This window comes from Triticum aestivum, chromosome 6A (genome assembly GCF_018294505.1).
Source record: "Triticum aestivum cultivar Chinese Spring chromosome 6A, IWGSC CS RefSeq v2.1, whole genome shotgun sequence".
Classification (NCBI taxonomy): domain Eukaryota; kingdom Viridiplantae; phylum Streptophyta; class Magnoliopsida; order Poales; family Poaceae; genus Triticum; species Triticum aestivum.
The window spans coordinates 590,757,481-590,763,480 of record NC_057809.1 but is presented as its reverse complement, the minus strand read 5'-3'; positions in this window follow the sequence as shown (position 1 = coordinate 590,763,480).

The window sequence follows — 6,000 nt, the reverse complement described above, 5'->3', positions numbered from 1 at the left end:
AACACCAAGATCTATCTATGGAGAGACCAGCAACGAGTAGAAAGGGGAGTGCATCTACATACCCTTGTAGATCGCTAAGCGGAAGCGTTCAAGTGAATGGGGTTGATGGAGTCGTACTCGTCGTGATTCAGATCACCGATGATCAAGTGCCGAACGGACGGCACCTCCGCGTTCAACACACGTACAGCCCGGTGACGTCTCCCACGCCTTGATCCAGCAAGGAGAGAGGGAGAGGTTGAGGAAGACTCCATCCAACAGCAGCACAACGGCGTGGTGGTGGTGGAGGAGCGTGGCAATCCCGCAGGGCTTCGCCAAGCACCATGGGAGAAGAGGAGGAGGGAGAGGGGCAGGGCTGCACCAACGAGAGATCAAATCGCGTGTTATGGGCAGCCCTATGCCTCACTATTTATAGGGGGAGAGGGGGCTGCGCCCCCCTCTAGGGTTTCCCACCCCCAAGGGGTGCGGCCAGCCCTAGATGGCAAAGGGGGCGGCGGCCAGGAGGGGGAGAGAGGGGAGGCGCCCACTAGGTGGGCCTTAAGGCCCATCTGGACTAGGGTTTGCCCCCTCCCACTCTCCCTTGCGCCTTGGCCCCTTGTGGGGGGCGCACCAGCCCACCTAGGGGCTGGTCCCCTCCCACACATGGCCCACGCAGCCTTCCGGGGCAGGTGGCCCCACTTGGTGGACCCCCGGGACCCTCCCGGTGGCCCCGGTACAATACCGATATCGCCCGAAACTTTTCCGGTGACCAAAATAGGACTTCCCATATATAAATCTTTACCTCCGGACCATTCTGGAACTCCTCGTGACGTCCGGGATCTCATCCGGGACTCCGAACAACATTCGGTAACCACATACAAGCTTCCTTTATAACCCTAGCGTCATCGAACCTTAAGTGTGTAGACCCTACGGGTTCGGGAGACATGCAGACATGACCGAGACGTTCTCCGGTCAATAACCAACAGCGGGATCTGGATACCCATGTTGGCTCCTACATGTTCCACGATGATCTCATCGGATGAACCACGATGTCAAGGACTCAATCGATCCCGTATACAATTCCCTTTGTCTAGCGGTATTTTACTTGCCCGAGATTCGATCGTCGGTATACCGATACCTTGTTCAATCTCGTTACCGGCAAGTCTCTTTACTCGTTCCGTAACACATCATCCCGTGATCAACTCCTTGGTCACATTGCGCATATGATGATGTCCTACCGAGTGGGCCCAGAGATACCTCTCCGTTTTCACGGAGTGACAAATCCCAGTCTCGATCCGCATAAAACAATAGATACTTTCGGAGATACCTGTAGTGCACCTTTATAGTCACCCAGTTACGTTGTGACGTTTGATACACCCAAAGCACTCCTACGGTATCCAGGAGTTACACGATCTCATGGTCAAAGGAAGAGATACTTGACATTGGCAAAGTTCTAGCAAACGAACTACACGATCTTTGTGCTAGTCTTAGGATTGGGTCTTGTCCATCACATCATTCTCCTAATGATGTGATCTCGTTATCAACGACATCCAATGTCCATAGCCAGGAAACCATGACTATCTGTTGATCACAACGAGCTAGTCAACTAGAGGCTCACTAGGGACATATTGTGGTCTATGTATTCACACGTGTATTACGATTTCCGGATAATACAGTTATAGCATGAATAAAAGACAATTATCATGAACAAGGAAATATAATAATAATACTTTTATTATTGCCTCTAGGGCATATTTCCAACACTTTTCTGCCCGTGGAGAAGTGGAAGAGGATGTCATGTATTTTCTTGATACAAATGACGTGTTTGACATGAGATCCGCCACTATTAGGCCGATAGCCCCCATGGATTTGTTAGATGACAGAAGGAGGGCGTGGGTTTTTCCACCGGACCTAGTTGTTTAAATAACTAGTAGAAATTTTTCATTGTATTTTTTTAATTAGGACCGCTCATTCTGGTTGAGTGTGAATTTCCCACTCCGTCGGTGGATTAATTTTAATCATTTTTTTCTTACAAAATTTTGTACTTTTGAGGTAAATTTTACCCAAGCCATGCGGAACACCCAAATTCCAAAAGTGGAAAAGAGCACGAGACAAGTTTATCATGACTTCCTATACACCTACACCATCTTGACGATTAAGCTCAAAGAAGTAGATTATGTACAAGCCCAATCTGAAAAGAGGGGACTGACATAAGCTGCTCAAGAAGCTAAAACTACCGGGTGGCTTAGGTGGCTGTGGCCACGTCAATTATGACGTGAAGTGATACAGGCGCATCTTGGACGTCCATCGCCCTTTAAATCGAGCGGTTGAGTTCTGTTTCAATTCAAAACGGTATCAACCAGTTAGGAGTCTAAATGGAGTGAAACTTTTTGCATATTGAACACCGAAAAACAGCTTTCAATCTGAATAGACTAAATTAACTTTTGTAGAGTTTAAGTTTGAATTCCAAATAGAATCATTTCAAACATAATTAGAGTCTAAATTGCAAATTATAACTCCATTTTAATTAATTCTTTTTGCAAACTGATCTAAAAAATTGTACTTTCAAATGAACATGATGAAATTCAAGTTTCACAAATTAAATCCAGAATTCATATAAAGTTACCATAGGCATGCATCCAAATAAATTCAAACTTAAAGTGGTTATAACTTTAAATTAAAACTAAAGACTTAAGTTGAATAATTCCTTTTGCATTATATTTCAGTAGTAAAAATAAACGTTAGGAATTTATTTAAAAGACCTTGGAGAATTCAAACTTAAATGCATCGTGGGCTAGGCGGTGGCCAGGCGATCTTCATCAGCAATCGCTTTAGCAGTACCTTCTCTGCTCGCGGAGAAGTGGAAGAGGATGTCATGTATTTTCCAGATACAAATGACGTGTTTGACATGAGATCCACCACTATTAGGCTGATAGCCCCCATGGATTTGTTAGATGACAAGTGGAGGGCGTGGTTTTTTTCCACCGGACCCAGTTGTTTAAATAACAAGTAGGACATTTTCATTGTTTTTTTCATTATGATCATTCATTCTGGTTGAATGTGAATTTACCACTCCATCCCGGGATTAATCTCAATCATTTTTCTTAGACTTGGCGAGAATTGTCACTTTAGTGCTAACTAGCTAATTGTTCGTGCATTGCAACAGAGTCACAAAAATTCTAATAGTTCAATATTAATCATGTCAATAATACATGCAGTGTTCTCATAAAATAAAGTGGCATTGGTGATATTTTACAAATCCATCCTCCCCCACACCTCTCTCTGCCACACCCAAAACCCTACCCACCCATATTCAACATGCTCATCATCATATTCATCATAAATGGATGGCATATCGAAACATGACATAGTATGCGATGAATCTATAAGGTGATCATCATCATGTAAACAACCCTTTGCAAGATAGTCCACTAGTGGGATAAGTGAAGTTCCATGACCTATGTTACCTTTAGAGCATCGCTCATGTGTTGCAGGTGAGGTGTCGAAGACCAAGTCGTGGTCATCTTCATCTTGATGGAACCATGTGGGGGGTGCATCATCGTCCACCATATGGCCATCGGTTTGCCCATAGGAGGTATGGACTCGTCGAGGATTGGCGCTTCGTCTTGTTGGAGATCTAGCACCAAAAAGGAAAAACACACTTGGAGTAGAGGGTAAATCGTTAGAAATTATAGTGGCCTCACATGTCGTGTCAATTACCTCACTCACTAAGTGTTGTGGCTCACTCACTCCCTCTTGGATGCTCTCACTCGTATGGTTGGTGGAGTCACTCAAATGGCTCTCAACCTCACATAGGATGTGTGACATGCTCTCATGTGTGGGGCTAGTGGTGGTCACACTCATCCTCTCATAGGAAATGCTCTTAATGTCACGTATGGTGGAGTCACTCATGTGATGGTGGCTCTCTCACATGGCAATTGGGGCATCTCGTCATATGTGGGTGTCGGAGAGATGTAGGTGCAAATGTCTCCATGGTCAACTCCTATCGTCGCCTTAGTTGAAGGGATAGTCCCATGCTTAACCTCCTCATCCCTAACACCTGCAAAGATGAATGCCGTAGGATGTGGAAAATCATTGCTCTCCTCCGAGACCAAAGATAAAGTCTCATGTGCGGTCTCGTAGCTTGACTCGGAATATGAGTCCCGTTGGGGCGCCGTATTCATGTTGGTGAAGAGGTTCGTACTCAACGGCGTGGTCGAAGGGGATGGCCCTTGCTCGACCGACTTGTCGTTGTCTTGTATGAGGCCCATATGATGTGGCACCTCGTATCTCATCTTCATGACTGAAAGGAATTTCCCATGCTCGATCGAGGGGCTTCCGAAGATGGAAGTGTCGCCCTCGCTTGTAGGTGGTCGCCTCGTTGTTGAAGATGTTGATGTAGGCGAACTCACGGGAAGTGGTTGAAGATGCCGTATGTCCAAAGGCGAATATGCCTTGATAGCACTTGGCGAAGATGGCGAAGTGGTTGTTGTAGCTGTAGTGTCGTCTTGGTTGTGGTCGTCTCGCGGTCTTCTCTTGAGCTCATGAAGTTTGGTTGTAGCTTGATGTAGAGTTTGTTGGGACTTGTAGGTTTGCGCGTGTTGAGCATCTTCATGTTGATGGTCTTGTTGTCGTGCTTGAACTCGTAGTAGATGTCGTTCATCATCGTCGTGCACATGATGCTTGGAGGTGACTTGCCCTTCATGACAATGTGGATCACAAATGTGATGATGGTCGCCATGTAGATGTGGACGTGGACAAATTGCGCTTCCATCGCTTGTTCGCTCCGAAGATGATCAATTTGGTCGCCGCCGCCTTAAAGATGATGAAGGGCTTGAAGATGACGAAGGGGAAGAATGGTTGTCCAGCAAGGCCCGAATCTCCTCCATCCTTGCATCTTGCTCCTCCTTTTGTGCGGAAAGCTTGTTGTCGATGTAGCCTATTTTCCTTGCTTCGGAGTGACGAATGTCGATGGAGAGGTTCTCGATGCGCTCTCGCAAGGTAGAATGTCCCTTTCTTTGTTGTTGTAGACCGACGATGGACGTTTTAATGATGTAGTTGTTCGCGCTGTCGTTGTCGTTGAAGACCGGAGATGAAATGCCTTTCCTATCCATCACAAGACTCAAGCAAATATGAGTGTAAGAAAGGAGACAATTATACCAAATGTACCTTAATCGATGTTGAGAATGGATCAATGATCAATCAATGATGTAACAAGGAAATAGCACAATTGGTACCGATCTCGTCGATTTCTCACACCAACACAAATAAAGCTTACGGTGGAGATTGGTGAGGATAGTGGCATAAAAATTTGATGCAAAATGTTAGCAAGAGTCAATAATATTGAAAGAGCTTCACACATTCGCAAGTGAAACAAGTAGACCAATAGCAATATGGCACTCGGAAACACATACACGGATAGATAGACCAAGGTTGTCCGCATTGCATTAGGCGCACATATGACATGGTGTTTGGTTGCAACCTGCATAAGGTGTTGTCACCACTTCTAACTAGTGGTGAGCTTACCACACACAATCTGAATATGTAGTGCCAGCTAGTTAAACAAATGACAATTCATCCTAACTACTATCAAATGACAGTTCAAATTATTAATAGCCATTGGCTAAATAGGGGATAGCTCATCGGTGTTGCTGCTACCAGATCTTTCTCTTCCTCTTCCTCTTCTTCTGCTTCTGCTTCTACTGCTACGACATCTTCTTCTTCTTCTTCTTCTTCTTCTTCTTCTTCTTCTTCTTCTTCTTCTTCTTCTTCTTCTTCTTTCTCTTCTTCAAATCCTGCACTGACCTCTATTAAGCCACATTGCCTCTGCCCACTCCAACATTTTGTTCTTCCAATCGTCATTGTCAAATGCCTCCACACCATGGCCGGAGCTAACAACATCCTCAGGCTCGACCTCTTGCTCCTCAGGCACGTGTTCATCAAAGCTCCACTGGAGGATCCAATTATGCAGAATGCAACAAGTAAGAACAAGCTTAACCTGAATGGGGTATGGGTGGAATGGCT